Below are 16,726 nucleotides of genomic sequence, written 5' to 3'. Positions count from 1 at the left end.
TAAAAGAATTATGAGAGATTACTGCTCACAATTCTATGGCTACAAATTTGAAAACACGGAAGTGAATGATTTCCTAACAAAATATAAGTTACTTAAGTTGCCAATCACCATAGATGTCAGACTGGTGATTAAGAATCTATCGTGGAAAAAGGCACAAAGACCAGATGGGCTTAATCTTTAAGTAACAGATGATTCCAATGTTGTTTAAACATTTCCATACCATGAGAAAAAAATAAAAAAATTCCCCTAATTCATTTTATGAAGCCAGATTAATATTAATTCCAAAGCCTGATATTAAAAAAATGCTAGACCCATCTCACTTAAAAATGCAGATACAAGTATTTTGACTAAAATATTAGCAAATAAAATGCAGCTTGCATCAGTCGTAGTCAGGTTCCTTGGATAGACTGAGGTAGAAATACACATGCCAAAGGTTTTTTAGGGAGTGCTCTTAGGAACAACACCTTTAAGAAAGTGAGAGGCAAGGATTGGGCTAGAGAAAGAAGTTGGACTGCAATGCAGTTACAATAGTGGCTTCAGCCTAACACACAGAAAGCTCTGAACCAGTCGTGAGAGGCAGGCTGCTCCCTGAGAAGCAACTCATCTCTGAGCCATCTGCATCCCCAACACTCCAGACAGCTGGGGGAATAAGTGCCTCCGGCTGACAGAGGCATCTGAGCAGCACACCACAGCATACATAAGAGTCAAGTGACTTGAGTTTCAAAGGATACAAGACAAACAAGTAGAATGTATTTCTGATTACAGGTGTGGGTTGATATTAAGAAATCTATCATAGTCTTTTGCACCAACAAACTTAAAAAATGTGTTAAGATCACATAATTATTAGATGCTGAAAGGCATTTGATAAATTTGTTCATTCAGTCATTGCTGACACATCTTTAATTTTACATGTTGCATATATGTGAATATATCATACTCTGATTTATGGGCGTATTTGTGCTGCCTTTTATTTTTTTCTTGGCTTTCTCTCTTCCTCTCCTTCCACATCAACCCCAGTACAGTAAATAGGAAAGAAATAACTATAATATACTGGCTCTGGATAGATATAGATGTAAATTTGTTCCAGATTTGTTTCAAAAACAACACCCTGCACTACCAGGTTCCCTTTCACACAGGCCTGCGCTGGAGAAATTTTTATTTAATTCAATGTGTCTATCTCCAGAGCCATTCTCTAGCTCTCCACTGAAAACACCAATGTTCTCTGAAGATAATTAACTCCACAAGATATAAATAAAAATAAATAAAAGCTAGGAAAATCATCCAAGTGTGGCCATATGTCCAAAGAGAAAACATGCATCTCAGTAGAACTATAGATTTCCATTTAGAAATTCCCAACCAATTCATCTTCATGATGGAAAATATTCCCTCAACAAACACTCTCCCCCGCCTGCCTGTGGGAGATTTTTTAAAATGTAAAATCGTAAATATGAAAAACAACGTACAGAGTCTAATTCTCTTGCAGTTATACAACACATAGCAGAAATTTATCTGGACCCTTACCTTTGCAGATTCCATTTGGCTGCTTTACAGATGGAGAATCAATCACTGGGAAAACTCAGCACTTCTAAGGCTGAAAAACACATCTGGCTTCAAAGATCACTGGAACTAATGGCTCACCTACAGGATTCACCAGCAATTCTGGGAGGTCCCCCACTGTAGAGGCATCTCAGAGCCACACTCTCTCAAAAAGACTGAAGGTGTGGGGTGGAGCTCAGCATTTGGCTCCCTGATACCTGTTTGCATACGCCCGAGGCTAGGTGTGGATCCTTAGGACCATCAGTTGCAATTAGGGGGCAGAATTGGTTTCACCAGTTTCCCATACGCAAGCCAGGACAACCTCAAACAAAAAGTTTCTAGAGGCTGCTGTCTCCCAGGATAAGTTTCTAGAAATGACTCTAAGTGTTTTAGGGTCTGTCCATGGTAGCTTATTTTCTCCTTGTAGGCAGAGTTGTGTGGAAATCCAAATGATAATAGGAGTTTTTTTGATACTGAATTTTGATATTGAGTCAGGGGCCAAATGAATTTCAAGTTTATGTTTGCAAGCTAAGTCACCCTGATACACTGACCTCAAAATAGACATGAGGTGCCCAGTGGTATCTAGTGCTGGTTATCATCACTGCTTTTCCTCTGGATGGCAGTTGAATGAGCGCCACTAAGATTAATCTCCTATAATTTTCCTTTTTCAATGCTTTTAATTCTAATGAATCCCCCTTCAAATCAGTCTATTCCTTTTATATATGTAAAGCTAAATTGATATCTGCTGGGAAAATTTTAGTAAATTGTTGATAACCTGATTCTTTTCTTAGTATTGATATTACATGAAATAGAACAAAAAACACCTAAAACTGTGTCTGAAATATGTCATATTTGGGATAATTTTTAGAAATTTTAAGAACCAAGAAGAAAAACAGGTCTTTTGTTGTTGTTGTTTGGTGTTTGCTTGTTTTTACATAAAAGAAAGAGCAAACAAAAGTGGACAGTATCACTTATTTCAAGCAATTGAGGTGGTCATCCATTTGGACACAGAGGACTGGACCTGATGAGCTCTTTAGCCTCTTTGTCAGCTCTAAATTACCTGGCTTGTGTGACAACAGATACTACTTCATGTTTTTTTTTTCCCACTGACAGTGAGAACATTTCTGAAGAAATATAAATAATTTTGAAGTTCAACTAATCTCTAATTCTTTATAAGAAACAGATTTTTTTTGAACATTGAGATAATTGATTTCATATTTTCCATCCATTTGGTGCTACTTTCCCAAGCTTTTATTTCTTTTCATTTTAATTCTCCACAAATTCTTTGCCGAAAAACTGCAATTACATTTAACTACAGAAAGGTAGTTAGATGGTGCATGCATAACTGTTGTTTTAATGATTCTTTTATTCCTTTGTTAAATCAAAGTAATACATCTTTAGTCAACTGGTCTAATAATCAAGGTCAATTTAGTTAAGCTGTAATGTTAAAACAACCCAAAGCACATTATATGAAATACCTCTGCTGACAATACTATTCTAATTGACAATATGAGGGGTTTTTTTTAAGTGATAAAATAAAGACAAAAGGCAATCACATTAAGTAGCATTGAATTAAGGAAGAAGAATCTATTAGATGGAAGTTTAATAATAGTGATCTACAAGCTTCTCAAATGCAATTTGGTGCTAAAGAGAATAATTGCTACATGTTCTGGCTTCTACCTGCAGTCCCACCCTAGGAATGATTCTGTAGCTTTACCTGTACAGCCAGAGTGAACCAGGGAGTAAGACCATTTTATCAGTCCCAATCACTCAGAATTCACCAGTGATTTTTATTTATTGCCCAAACTGACTACTTTTCTTTCCATTTGTGCGGATGTTTTTCCTATGTTCTTTTCATTCAACACTCATTCCTTTCACCTACCCTACAAATATAGAGGATTTCTTCTCAGCAGAGCTAGAATTTGCATACAGGAGAAACTTATGGACAGCATGGGGAAGGGGGAGAAGCAAACACTGTTTTACTTAGTTGTATATTAATTGCAGGTGGGTTTGTGGGAGTGATTGAGATTATGGTGGAGGGTGCTGAAACAAGAGAGACCTTACCTGGACTAATAGATGAGCTGGAAATCAAGATTCTTGGAGAGGAATCATGTCACACTTTGAAGGGAGACTCCCAGGGTAGAATATAACTAAAGTCCAGGGTCATAGGCAGGTAAAGGAAAAAGGCGGGCATGGAGTATGGTTGATAGGAATCACAGGGTTCCATTAAATACCTCTGAAGAAGATGAATCCATTTGGCAGATATTGATTGCCCATTCACGCTATAGCTGCTGAGTACCAAACAGAGGCAATGCCATAAAGGAGTCCTAAGCCTCAGTAGTGAGAAATATACCCACCTGAGCTCCTCTATAACATTATCCTGAGGCTCATTCATGAAACTAATGTGTTACAGGCTCCTTCTACCCTTCTAGTTACGATATACATACAAACCTTTGTACGTTTCCCAAGGAACGTTATCCCAAGTCAAGCTGCTTAATTGGTAATACAATAGAAGAGAGAAATGGAAGAGAGAAATGAAGAGAAAATGTGTCCTTTTTGTGTCCCTTTTTTATATTCAAGGTGAAAACTCCACTATTAAGATGCTGAGATTTTTCTGTTTTCCTTGCACTTTGTTAGAAGGTTTCTCTTGCAATGTGTTCACACTTTGGCCTCAAAAGTACATCTGGTCTCCTATTTGTCTTTCCCTACCTTTTAAGAAGCAACATGACACAGGGGACCATGTCTCTGGACTGAGGATCAGAAGAACTAATTCCAGTCCTCGTTCTATTATTTTTTAAATGTGTAACTTCAAACAAGCCACTTTACCACTCTTGGCTCCATGTATAAAATGGAAGAGTTACTGATTCTCTCGTTTTCCAACTTTTTTAGTACTAGAATTCTTATTTGCAAGTCGAATTTTATTCAAAAACTCCAACATATAAAGACAGATCGAAGTGGAATCCCTTAACTTGAAGTGGGAAAGCAACGGGTGGTATGTGGAGCCCAATCCACCTGATCCCGCACTGTCCCCTGCAGTTCTGCTGTGTTAGCCCTTCAGGGAAGTGTCACTCTGGGGACTGAGAACTCATTTGTTAAAGCACCAGTCTAGGTGAGCCTTTCCAGATCTGAATTCTGCAATTTGTTGATAAGTTACTTCACTCTTCTCCACTCGGAAACAGAGCCTCTGGCTCCATTTCAAGTCGTGTGTGAAATGTCAGAGAAAAGGAAAATCAGAAAGTAAAAATGTTGCAAAACATAAAAAAGAAATACACTTTTTTCCTAACAGCCAGCAGAAAATAGATTGCAAATCTCTGTAGGAATGCTTGTTAATTTAAGTTGGCTTGAATTCCACTGTTCCATCTACAAGCACTGCTTCCCAGGTGTGGATCTGTGAGGCTCTCCCTCTATGCTAAATGGTTAGAGAATCTCCCTCTACAGACTTAGGCCTGTCCCAGTTCCCAAGCCCTCCTCAAAGGAAGAGGGACCCCTACCAACAAACCTAGCCTCACCCCCATCTGCCATTCCATCTTGCAGCATCAGAAACTGTTATCCAGAATCAAGTGGCATAACCAGTTCTGCAACCCCACTGTGTCTCCTGTGTAGAGCCAGCCAAATAAAGGGACAGGAGCGGTATAAGAAAGCTCTGGTGCAACAAAAATAATTAAAAAAATAATAATTACTCTCATTTCTTGAGCATTAACTATATGTCAGTTATTACGTTAAGAGACTTATTACCATGCATATAGTAGCAACCATCCTATAAGTCAGGTTTTATTATCCACTATCCCACTCCTCACAGGTGAATAAACTGACTCCGAGGTTTTTTTAGACATAAAGACAATATCTAGCACACCAACAATGAGCCCCAGGCTCTGCAGAGTCACCTTTCCCCACCCCAGTTGGAGCTATGCTTGGAATGCTAACCTGCTTGGCTAAGACCCAGAGATCCTGACAGATCCTGGCAACCCTGGATGACTGGTCTCCTGGTCTCTTCCTTGGTGCAGCTGACAAATTGGTCACAGGGAGTCCATCAATAAAAGGTAGGCCATATACTCATTAAATGATATGTTTAAAACACTGCTAGATGTTTAGAAAATATTTTAGATCACTGACTATAGTGGAAAGCAATTTACATTATGGAAGCAATCATTTAATCACTGCAATTAGCCAAATTATTACCTATTCAGCTAATTGTCCTCTAATGATGCAATTTAAAAAATTAAACATTATATTATTCTAGTCAATGACAAATTCTTATTTCATAATTTCCCAATGAAAAGTGTAATTTACTACACCATACAATATAATTTCCTACAAAAATTAAGTCTCATTTTATTCTTAATTACAAGCTAAATTTTCCTGTAACTGCCATGACCTGTACATAACCAATGAGTGAACACAGCCTTTCAGGAAAATGTAGTTGTAGAGGCTAAAACAAAGTCAGTCAGGGCTTTTTCAGACCCTGAAAAAACTGGGTAAGAAAATGCTGACTTTCCATACAAAAAGATGATACCATCAACCTAGCAGTGCTTCTCAACTAACTGCACATTAGAATTCTCTAGGGAGCTTAAAAAACAAAAACTTCATGCCCAGGGATCACTCTTAGGGACTCCACTTTAATTGGTCTGAGGTATGCCCATATCCACTATGCTTTAAAAATCTTTCCAGGAAATCCTAGTGTGCAGTCAGGGTTGAGCACCATGGAAAAAGGTAGTTTTAGATGATGCTGCCTTTAGTCACCGTTCTGTTTTGTTTTGAGGGGAGTTGCTGGTAGACGTAGTCAAGAAGCATTATGTTGGGCATTTGGGAGCGGTAAGGCAGGGTTCCAAGAATGGACACAAAAGATCCAGACAACCAACTTCACTGTAGGTTTGTAACCTAGAGAGTGAGGAGTTCGCAGTTACAGAAGGGCGAGACTTAGGTTACAGGCCAAGATTCTAGATACCCACACTCAGTTGCCAAATATGCCAGTATCATTTGTCAGGGGCTTGCAAAACAGTCAGGAATTTGAGTAGATTAGTTATCTGCCATGAGAATGTGCACCTTGGATCCGAAAGCAAAAGTTAAATGAATGAATTAAGGGGCTACTTATAAAATTCTGGGCCAAAGTAAACCTCTGAGTAGATGCAATAGCCACAGTTAAGACACTGGGATTCCACTGACTTCATTTCAGTGTACAAATACACACTTGATACTTACCAGACCCTGAGTAAAATACTTTCATGATTACAAAGTTGAATAGCAAGTGGTTTTTGCCTGAGGGAGCTCACAGGCTGGTGATATCCTGCACTTTCTGACTTTGTCTGGAGAATGGTTGGAGGAGCCTTAGCTACACGGGTTCAGTCCTGAGTGAGAGAGCAAGCATGGTGGGAAGCTGTCTTCAGCTACCCACCATGTTTCTATGAGGGAAGCTTAATGATTTGGATATTTCATAGACCAAACAGTTAAATTAGCCAATGGCAATAGTTCAAAAGTATGTGAAACTGGAGTACAGATCTCAAAAGAAGTCGTACGTGAGTTTCTTTAAAAAAAAGAAGCTTTATTGAGGCATAATTGACACACAATCAACTGTATATATTTGAAGTATACAACTTGATGTTTGATATTCCTCTGCAACTATCACCACATTCAAGATAGTGAACATATCCATCACCCTCAAAATTTCCTCCTGCACCTTTGTAATCCTAATCTCTCTCTCTCTGCCCCTTTCTCCATTCTGTAGCAATTGCTTATCTGCTTTCTATCACTGTAGATTAGTTTGCATTTTTTTAGAATTTCATGTAAATAGAATCATGCCATTTGTACTCTTTTTTTGCCTGAGTTTTTCAATCAGCATATTTATTCTGAGGTTCACCCATGTTGATGGGTGAATCAATAGTTCATTACCTTTTATTGCTGAATAGTAGCTCATTGTATGTGTAGATCATGATTTGTTTATCCATTCACCTGTTGTTGGATTTTTGGATATTACAAACAAAGCTGCTATGAATATTCATGTACATGTCTCTATCTGGACATATGCTTTCTTTTTTTTTGGATAAATAAGTGGAAAATGACTGAGTATGGGGTAAGGTGTAGGTTTATTTCATGTGCTTATTAGCCATCACCTATCTTCTTTGGTGAAATGCCTGTTCAAATTTTTCACCTTGTTTTTATTAGGCTGTTGTTTTCTTACTATTGAGTTTGGAGAATTTCACATATATATTCTGATCACAAGTCCTTTATCAGGAATATGATTTACAAATATTTCCTCTCAGCTTTTATATTATCTTTTCATTTTCTTAATGGTGTCTTTTGAAGAGTAGAAGTTTTTAATTTTGATGAAGTGCAATTTATCGATTTTTTTTATTTTATGGAGCATAATTTTACTGTCATACTACAGTTTTGATTACTATAGCTTTAGAGTAAGTCTTGTAATCGAGGAGTGTTAGTCCTCCACCATTGTTCTTCCATTTAAAAATTGTTTTGGTGGGCCGGCCGAGTGGCTCAGTTGGTTAAGAGCTTGCTCAAGAGTGCAAGCTCTGAGCAACAGCAGTTCGATTCCCAGCCCAAGCTGAGCTGCCAACAGGTGGCAGGATGGCTCAGCTAAAAAAAAAAAAAATTGTTTTGGCAATTATAGACCATCTGCATTAATTTGAGATCTTTCTTCTTTTCAACACAGATGTTTAGTTCTATAAAATTCCCCTTTACATATTGTTTTAAATCCCACAAATTTTAATACATTGTGTTATTATTTTCAATCAGTTCAAAATACCTTCTCATGTCCCTTTTGATTTCTTCAACCTATGGATTATTAATGTCAGGCAAATATCTGCAGATTTTACACACATCTTTCTGTTACTGATTTCTAATTTAATTCCATTATGGTCAGAGAACATCTTTTGTGTGACCCAAATACTTTAAAATTTATTGAGACATTTTTATTGCCCAGAATATGATCTACCTTGGTAAATGTTCTGTGTGCAACTTGAAAAGAATATATATTCTGCTTTTGTTGGATGCAGCGGTCCATAAATTTCCCTACATAAGTTTAAATTGTCCATTTATTATTAGGTTTAATAACTGAGACCAGTTATAAAAACTACTAAAGATTTTTGTGCCATCACTTTTGGAAAAATAATTTTTAACAGCTTTCTTTGAATAAAATGCTTGCTTTGTACTTTCTCATGCAAGTACAAAGCAATATTTTTAATTTCTAAATAATGATATGCTAAACAATGGGTTGGCATCAGACAGCTAGAGACTAGCCCATACAGAGGAAGGGAGGTCTGAATTACCTACTCTCTCTAATTGAAAAAATATTACTAATTCTTAATTCTATGCTCTTATAAACATAGAATAAGTAATTATTTATTGACATGACTTCCAGGCAATTTTTTGTCAATATATTAAAAAATCAAGCTTGCAATGACAGCTGGAATTGGGAGTAGCATAAATGCTGTCTGACAGATAAAATTGCTTCAATATATTATAATGCATTTACATTATTGTATATTATACAGTCAAGTAAAATTGTTCCAAACATTCTTCTAAGGTCTTTACATGATGCCACTTAATCCCAACAATCTTACCTTATGACATAAAACTACTATTTTCTTCATTTTACAGATGAAAAAACTGAAACGCATGAATGCTACATAATGGACTCAAGACTCAACCAGCCTAACTCCAGAACAATGCATATCCTTATCCACTATTGTATGTATCTCCATGTTTATGTAAAAAAAGTTAGAGATATTTGAAGTGAAAAAAGTTATGAGACAGTTCATTTCATATTAGTCCATGCTTATTAAACACACACACACACACACACACACACACACACACACACACGAAAAGTGTAGATGAGTAGGTCCCAAATTATTAGCATGTTATCTCTAGGTGATCCAATTCTAGGTGGTTTTAATTTTCGTTGTTTTTGTTTTGTTTTGTTTTGTATTTTCTCTTTTTAAAACAAAGAACCTGTATTTTACAACTAGAAAAAATTTTAATGAAAAAGTCCTATGTCACATGAATATGAGTTCATCAGTTTTGAAATAAGTTTACTAGCAGATGCCAAATTCATTCCTAACCTTCTTCTTCGTGCAACTCAAAAAGATTACAAATGTCTGAAGATAGCCAAATGCTCTAAGTTTATCCCAAAACACAAACTCACAACAGGAAAGGCAGGATTTATGCAAATTATTTTTGGTTGTCAGGTGTGGTAAACTTCAAATCTGGAATCAGAATCTACCAGGGCTGAGAAGCACATTAAAAGACACGTCGTATATAAGGCTGGGTATCCCTCACATTCCACCTCAAGGTTGATTGGCCATTTAGCTTTCCAGGCCTAACTGTGCCAAAGATGGAAAGCCCAGAGTTCATCTTACCAATACCACCCTCTCCTCTTCCCTTCCCTCAAACTCAGGAACTGAGCTTGTCACCCTCTCACCACTATCTGCTCCAAAACTGCCGTCCCCAATCCCCACCCCATTGAACCCTGCTTAAGTCTCTTTGGATTGGCAATTTAAACTCAAACTGACCCTGTAGTTGCAATCCAACACTTCATTAAGAAACAGTTTTTGGTTAAGTGCCTTTTGGTTCCAGACACCAAGGCCTCTGGCCAAATGGCACCAGGTTCCACACCCAAATCCAAGCCCAGCTACAGTTTCCACCACATGCCCATTCCAAGCCTGCTTTATTCCCCACCGAGGTGTCAGAAATGTAGCCCAACAAATTCCATGACTAAGAAATCACCATCTCTGAAAGTATACTGTTCTCTTTAGACAGTTCTGTTTATTAGAAAATTAGTTGGGATATGAAGTCTAGATCTGTGTGCTAGTACTTTCTACCCAGCAGTCCTACTGCTTCATCTTGGGCCCAAGTGAGTCCAATTTCCCTTCCACATGACAATGCTCCAAGAATGAGTTTTCTCTTCTAATATTCCAGATATCTAAAAGCACTCCTTACATGATATGATTTTAGGTCTTACCATCTTTCTGCTCCCTTTCCTAGAACTTGATCCATTGGTCTATAAGGAGGGCAGCTCAAGCGTCTATGGGAGCTTTTCTGAAAATGTAAATAAGTGAACTGAGGGCTGGAGAGTACAGACCTACTCAAAAGCCACTCAGCTCCAAATGATTACAGTGAATCCTTACTTAATTTCATTAATAGGTTCTTGGAAACTGCAACTTTAAGCAAAATAATGCATAATGAAACAAATTTTACCACAAATTACTTAAATTGCCAATCACTATAGAAGATGTCAGGCTGGTGATTATGAATCTATCTTGGAAAACGGCACAAAGACCAGATGGGCATAATCTTTAAGTAACAGATGATTCCAATGTTATTTATACAGCTCCAGGTCATGGGGAAAAAAAATCTTTCCGATTTATTTTATGAAACCAGATTAATTTTAATCCCAAAGCCTGATGATATTAGAAAAAAGAAATGCTAGACCCATCTCACTTAAAAATGCAGATACAAAAGTATTTTAACTAAAATACTAGCAAATAAAATGAAGCTTGCTTCTGTCTAACTTAGGTCAGGTCTCCATGAGAGACTCTGAAATAGCAATATGAATGCCCAGGTTTTTTAGGGAGCGCCCTTAGAAATAACATCCTTAAGAAAGTGAAAGTCAGGGACTGGGATAGAGAAAGAAGTTGAACTACAATACAGTTGCAACAGTAACTGATGATCAAGTCAGAACTTAATTGATCATCTTTCCCATGCCCAAATCTGATTCTCCTTCTGATTTCCCCCTATCAGCTACTGATAACATCATTTATCTAGATACTATACTGGAAATCTATGAGTTATTCTGTTTGATCATAGTCTTGCATCACTAAATTGAATGCCACTAAATTATGCCTATCAACATCCTATATTTCTCTAATCTGCTCCTTCTTTCAACCCATAACATTACCACCTTAGTCCTGGCACTAACCTCTTCTTGATTGGATTCTATCAATAAACCCCAAGTCAGGCCCCTGTGTTCCTATTTTGATTCACCCCGTTGCCGAAGAGGCTCATCTAATTTGCAAATCTGACAGTTTTACTCCAGCAATGAAAATATTTTAATAGTTTCCCTTTGCTTCTATAATGAAGTCCAAACTCATCAGCAGGGCAAAAAATTCCTTTTCTGAACCTAGTCTCAACCTGCATCTCCTGCCATTTCCCACCTTTTACTTTATAACAATATCACACCAGGCTTTCTTCTCCCGCTAAACATATGACACTGGGCGCTGTACCACTGCTGAAGCAGATCTCTTTGTTTAGAACACCTTGCTTCATCAAAGAGCTAATTTCCACTCATTCTTCAGTACTCAAGTTGCACCTTGTCTTCTTCTAGTTGGTAAACTATGGCCCTCCAAACTCTCTCACCATTCTGGACATATTCATCTCATCAGAAGTACTACTACTTTTGGATTATCCCTTTATATATGTGTCTCATCTACCAGACAATTATACATCTTTATATTTTCAGTGCTTGACATATAGTAAATACTCAAGAAATAGTGGTCAAATTTTTAGTGAAGACCAGGAGCTCAATGTGATAAAACATTTCCCTGATCTATAGATCTATAATAGTAAACCTGGCCAATATATACTTGTATGTATATATATATATATATATATATATATATATATATATATATATATATGTGTGTGTGTGTGTGTGTGTGTGTGTGTGTGTATGGTTTCATTGGACATAACCATTCCTAGCAAACTCAAGTCCTCGTGCCCAGTGCTTCTTTACATAGAGCAGGGATCAGCAAACTTTTTCTATAAAGACCCACATAGTACACATAGCAAATTTTACACATAATAAAAATAGGTTTTTATGGGCCATATAGTCTCTGCTACAATTTTGCAAAAATGGTGTTGTAGCACAACAGTCATCACAAACAATTGGCAATGTCTTTGTTGCAATAAAATTTTATTTATAGAAATAAGCAATGGGCCAGATTTAGTCTGTGGGCCATAGTTTGCCCACTCCTGACCTAGAGGCGTCTAAACCAACTTAAGAAAAAACCCAACCTCTTGCTGCCACAGGAGGCTTACATGCCACTGCCCCGTCTCTAGTGATCCCCAAGAAGTTCCAGCACAGATTGTGAGTACTAAACATCCACACCAATGGGTTGCAGAAAATAGCCTTGGTCGTCACTGCTATCAAGGGTATGGAGCAAAGTTATACTCATGTGGAGAAAAATAGACACTGACTTACAAAGAGAGGTCACTGAGGATGAGGTGAAGCTTGTGGTCACCATCATACAGAATCCAAGACAACACAAGATCAAAGACTGGTTCTGGAACAGACAGAATGACATGAAAGATGGAAATTACACCCAGGTCTGGCCAATGGTCTCCACAACAAGCTCTATAAAGACCTGGAGCAGCTCAGGAAGATTCAGGTGCTACTACTGGGGCCTTCACTTCCAAGGCCAGCACACCAAGCCTACTATGACAGTGGCCACAGCATGGGTGAATCCAAGAAGAAATAGGTCTATAGGCCTTTTCTATTAATAAATAGTTATACCTGAAAAAACTCCAACATCAGCTCACTGGTATTCATTATGCAAAATTTTTCTTCTACTTTTTGAAAATAGGGACAGTACTTACCCAGCTCCAGTAAACTGGCACTTTTTTTATAGTCCATTCTTTATAGTCCTACCATTCTTTACAGTCCTACTTCTTTAAAGATTAGATCAGCAATTTAATTTGCACAGTTTTCACAGAATATTGGGATGCCATTTATTAGAGTTGGGAGACTATTTCGAGTCACTGGATTTTCCACCTTGGGCTCCTCTTTCTCTTGCTAATGTGTCTCTCCTCTCCTCCACTCCCCTCCTTACTCCCCTCAATAAGAAGACAGAAGTAAAACTGAGCTTGGATAGCAAGGGTTTTCCTAAAAAATCTTTTAACAATAGATTACTGCTGACTTGACTCCACCCAATGGGACTGCTGCCTCTTTGTTCCCCTTTTTTATCAAACTTTAAAAGTTATGTTTATTGTTCCCTGCATTTTTGCGGGCCTCAGCTCATTTTGATCTCTAGGTTCATGCTACCCTTATGTCCTACCCCTTGGTAGGTGCTCTTCTCCTAAGAGGAGAGCCCCCCTTCACTGCAGCAGGACAGCAGGCTGTGCAGTAAGACCTGGAAATAAGATATTTGAAGTGTAGTGAGAAGTACCCAGCTGTGTGGGATGAAGGCGGAACCCATTTCACCAGGCTTTGATGTCGAGTAGAATGTGAAGCTCCACAAAGGCAGAACCAGTTTTGTGGCTCTGTTTTGTGTTTGTTTTTTCCTAGTTATTCACTATTGCATTTCCAGGTCTCTGAATAATGTGTAGCACTCAATAAATATTTGCTGAATGAGTTAAAAATGGTTATCAATGGACAGAGCAACATTCAGGTGAAAGAGAAGCGAAACATCAAGAGTATTAAACGCCACATAACCCGGGATTCTAACAGGTAGGCAGGGCCTGATACGGAGAATCTAGGACATGTGACTTGAGCGGACAGCTCCAGACCCGCTGGCCAGCAGGCATCAGGCCTTCCACACTGCCAAGGCATGAGGGATAGAAATGCAGACTCTGGGAAGGAAGTGTCTTACCAAGCAAAGAGCTCTGGTCTTACAAGCACGCTGTATCCAGTAGCACTTTACTCACAATGGGCTTTATCCCAATTTTCAGATTTGGGCCCTATCACTGGGGAGAGCAGCAAAGCTGTTTTGATACTGATTTTAGACAAAAGCTCCTTACATTCCTCCCGTTTAGCCTAGCTCCTGAGTCTAATCTAAAAATGTGAAATAGAATTTCCTAAGAATCTATATGTCAGAATTTTTCTTTAGCATCAAAAACAGAAGTAAAGGCTCTTTGGGAACTTTCCCTGTATCCCCGCTTTGCGCCTGAGCAGAGTGCTCATGCAGTAGGATGCCAAACTGGGCTGGAAGGTGTAGCTAGCAGCTGTGGTGCCTAACATCCCTGTAGCATGACCCATGGCAAGTGAAACTGCAGAAGCCTGGGGATCAGGTAAGGCAGGACCTGATGATTCCTTAGAATAAAATTCTCTTTTATCTATATTTGTTAAATTTTACTTTTGCCAAGTAAATTTAAGTGAGGGTATGTCAAATATAAATATAAAAACACAAAAAAGGAAAGTTTTAACAGGCAAAAGAACTAGCCAAGTATCACAGTATCTGGCAATTGGCCAGGACCATTTTTTTTGCTTCAAGGCTGCATCTCTAGTTCCTCACTCAATGCCTGCTTGGAGCCAATAAACATTTGTTGGATGAATGAGTAAACAAATGAATAAAATAGCCAGCCAATTAAAATAACTTTACCTTATTTTGTTTATTTCAGTTTGTGTCAGGATCAAAGATTTTAATGTAACTCTAGGTCTTCATTGAGAGGTATCTTAGTGCTTGTTTGAGTCAAGGGCATAGTCAGTGATGGGTCCCCGGCTGAAAGCGCCTGTCGGTACAAGAGTGATAGTCCTTCAACTTACAAATTTATTTTTCTCTATTATATTTCAGAAAGGCTTTGAGCAAGATTCTTGAAAAAGCTCTTTAAAAAAATTACATCATGTACCAAACATATAATAGTTGAGGTACTTACAGCGTAGGAAAATAATGAAAGGACAAAATAACAAAAATCCACTATGAATTATGCAATACTTTGAAATCTATATTTAACTTTTTAATCAAAATACATGAAAACATTTGTTAAAAAAAAGTAATTGCATATACGTAAGAAACATATTTATGTCATGAGTAGACTTTGAGATTAAATGGCCTAGGTTTGAATACCAGCTTATCTATTTGCTAGCTTCATGATCTTGAGAAACTTACATAACCTGTTTGAGGCTGTTTCCTCACCTGTAAAATGGGGGTGGTCGCTATACCAACCTCATATCATTTTCATGAGGATTAAATGAGATAAGATATGCAATGGGCTTGGCACAGCATAGGATATAAATAGCCCAATAACTATTAATTCATATTATTTATTCGGGTGCAGACACACTTGATGTAGATATTGACTGACATGTTCTTGAAGTAATTCAATGGCATTTGAGTTCCACAGGTTAGAAAACCCTGTAACAAAGCAGGAATTGCAAAATGGGGTGCCTTTAGAGAGAATAACAGAGAGCTGGATCTTGAAACTTGGAAGACTGTCAGAGCAGCCTCCTCTCAGGAGCAGGAGCTGGCAAATGGAACAGGCTCTGGAAGGTCCTGTCACCAGAAACAAAAAGTGGCTACCCCTAACTGTATTAGTACCTGGGATCTGGACACCACTGCTGACAAGAGCCTTGTCAAGATGTTCATTAGTAGTCAGCCCCAGGGACCCTGCTGACCACACATGCCAAGGAGCATGGCTTACAGAGAAGGACGCAGGAAATCCAAAGACTCAGAGTTTCTGGTCCTCTCTTCCCATTTTGGCCTCTCACTTGCAAAAAAGAGTGTCACCCCCAGCTTTCCACACAACGGAGAGGTGAAAAAGCCATGCTCCATCAAAACACCCTCATTGGGAAGGGTCAATAATCATTTCCCACTGAGAAAGTTGGAAGCCAGAAACTGAATGAAGACTCAGGCCTGTTTAGAGGTTTGCTCTAGAATTTGGTCCTCAGGCTTCTAAGGGATTATTGTGGTGTATTTTTTGTTTGTTTGTTTTTTGTTTTTTTTCTGAGATGGATGCCAGAGTTTCCTCTTCAAATTGCTCAGTAAAAACAGTAATGATGCTGCTCATTTTTATGTGTTTACATGTACCTATTGCAACACTTTTATTATAATAATACTTAGCAATAGCTAAAGTATACATTAGGTGATGTTAAATAATAAAATTCCCCCCCCCCAAGATTGAGAACAAGGTTTCTCACTTCAAATCCCAGTTCTACCACCAAATAGTTTGTCTCTGAGGCTCAATTTTGTTATCTGAAAATGAGGCTATAGAAGTAGAGGTTCTCGGGGTCACTTCTAGCTCTAACATCCTCTGACTAGGCCATTCTGCTAGAGGGTCACAAGTGTGAAAGCCAAGGAAGGCTTCACCTCTCTGTTCCTCCTTTTATGCCTTTAGAGCCTCTTCTGTTTCACTTTGTTGTGTTTCTTCCATGACATGTTTCAACTAACAGGGCCCATCTCCAAAGCTTCGCCCTCCCCAAATATTGGTAATTGACTAAGGATTTCAAATTTTGGCATAAAACCCCATT

General features: G+C 38.2%; 1 pseudogene; it reads left to right on the top strand.

Annotated features, from left to right (window-relative positions):
* The first annotated feature begins 3,566 nt into the window (after window positions 1–3,566).
* LOC109387792 (40S ribosomal protein S18-like) lies at window positions 3,567–13,022 on the top strand (annotated as a pseudogene).
* The last annotated feature ends 3,704 nt before the right edge of the window (window positions 13,023–16,726 follow it).

Source organism: Hipposideros armiger, unplaced genomic scaffold (genome assembly GCF_001890085.2).
Source record: "Hipposideros armiger isolate ML-2016 unplaced genomic scaffold, ASM189008v1 scaffold_169, whole genome shotgun sequence".
NCBI lineage: Eukaryota > Metazoa > Chordata > Mammalia > Chiroptera > Hipposideridae > Hipposideros > Hipposideros armiger.
This window is presented reverse-complemented; position numbering and strand designations above follow the sequence as displayed.